A 2,196-nucleotide genomic window follows, 5' to 3' on the forward strand; every position below is an offset into this window, starting at 1 on the left:
GGCATGCGCCTTGGTTGGCCTGGCACTGCCTGCTTGCCGGCCCTGCCCACCCCGCCAACTGGTCATTCCGCCGTTCAGTTGATTTGCATATTATGCTTTTATTATATAGGATTGCTGACCACCATGCTGCAGGGCTGTGGGTGCAGTGGCCAGGGTGGACTCTATGTGCCACCCGGGATGCTGGGAATGGCCGGCAGGCAGGTGACCTGACAGCGGGAAGAGGCAGGTGACTACCTGGGGGTGGCAGGGTCTGGTCCAGGGCCTGGGACTCAGGTGTCCTGAGTCCTGGTCTTTCCTCACTCACAGCCTCCAGGCATCCCTTAAGTTCATCAGCTGTTTCCCTTCTGAGTTCTCAACAAGGACGTGTAGCTGATGATGATGGTTTTTATGGAGAAAATCAGAGGCTGAGTTTGTCCGCCTTCCCAGGTGCCAGAGGTGAGGTATGCGGAGGGGAGCAGGTACGGAAGAGGAAGAGAGCCAGAGCTGAGCAGGAAAGTTCTAGAAAGCTTTTCTCCTAACTGGAACATGGCTGCCAATAGGAAAAACTGACAAACCAAGGAAGTTTGAGCAATGGATTATGGCTCCCGAGGGAGTCCCTAGTGTGAGCAGGGCTCCGCAGTGGGGAGGGCCCTGGAGCCCACACTGCCCTCGGCACCTGCGTGTCTGGGCTGACCCTGCTCCTCCCACCTGAGCAAATGCCCACTGGGGTGGTAGGATGAGCTTTGCCCACGTTTTATGGAGCTCGGTGACTTCACTCTGAGCAAGGACTGTCACTGGTCCTGAAAGGATCCTCTGACTAGTGAGGCTCAGGGAGCTGTGTGTCCCCTCTTTGCCAGGTCAGCGGAAGAGTGTGGGGACGAGTGGTGGCCGAGACCTGCTCTTCAGAGGAGAACCAACCTCATTCGAGTTCTCGGCATCATTCAACCACATGTATTACAGCTCCAACCTCCAGTGTGGACGTTGGCCCGGCGTCTGCTGCAGCCTTGGGGGGCAGCCATGTCATGGCCTCGCCACCCGTCACACTGGTTCTTGAGCAAGACCGTTGACTTCCTGCTCCAGGGCTGGGGGCTGTGCAGGCACCGTGGGCATAAAGCTGGGGAAAGGCCTCAAATATCACTTCACCTTTTCCCTGCCTCAAAGTATGGAGTTTCTTAAAACTCGGTGAATTAGGAACATAAATGCCCTCTCGGGAAACTGAGTCCCTCCCTGCTCCCAAACTCCTCAGGATCAAAACCCAGTCCTTCCTGGCCACTGGGGACCCACCAACACTGGTCCTTTTTCAAATATGAAAAATGTGTCCAAACCAGTTCTGTGCCTGCAAAGCCTGGCTGCACACACTCCAGGCGAGAGTCCTGTGGGGCTCTGTGAGCCCGAAAGTGCTCAGCATAATGCGTGGCTGTCCTCCTGGCTGTCACATCCTGTTCCGTGCTCCTTCCAGGTGACATCCGCTTTTCCTTCATCCATTGCAAGGCAGAGGTTCTAACAATTCAGGTTCTTCTGAGTTATTCATGTGCTAAACAATATTCTACAAGAAACATAACATGAAAATGAAAGCCCCCATCAGTCACCCTCCAGAGAGAACCCCTGTGCACATTTTGGCTGTCTGTTCTCATCTCCTTCCAGTGCACACTTCTATGTCTGATAGGCAGTGAACAGCCAGAGAAAAATGGCGTTGCAGGCAGTTTGGAAAGGCAATTTACACTGCTATGGCTCACAAACTTTAGTGCTCGTAAGAGTCACCTGGAGAGCTTGTAAAACACAGCTCCCCAGGCCAGGACCCAAGACTTCTGCAGTGCACAGGTGCTGAGAGAGCCGGCCTCCGAAAGGCACAGGGCCTTTCCCACCTCCGGGCCTTGGCTTCCTGCTGGGCCATGACCTGATGAGACCTCCTGTGGGCCTGCAGTGAGGAGGCGGGGAGGTGCTGAGGTCACTGCAGAGGCAGAGCCGGGGGAGGAGGGTGTGGATCCTACACTGTGACCTTGGGCCAGCCCCTTCCTGGAGCCCTGGCTCCTCCCTGTGATGTGGGGGTGGTCGCTGCACCTTCCCCAGGGGGTGGTGGCTGAATATGGAGATAATGTGTCACCTGTTGAGGCTCGGCCCACAGTGAGCCCTTCGGGAGTGACTGAGAGGCCGAGGCTTAGCCCACACTGGCACCTTGTATGGTCTTGTCACTTCCTTACGAGTTCCCCTTCGACA

Source organism: Myotis myotis, unplaced genomic scaffold, assembly GCF_014108235.1.
Source record: "Myotis myotis isolate mMyoMyo1 unplaced genomic scaffold, mMyoMyo1.p scaffold_m19_p_3, whole genome shotgun sequence".
Taxonomy (NCBI): Eukaryota; Metazoa; Chordata; class Mammalia; order Chiroptera; family Vespertilionidae; genus Myotis; species Myotis myotis.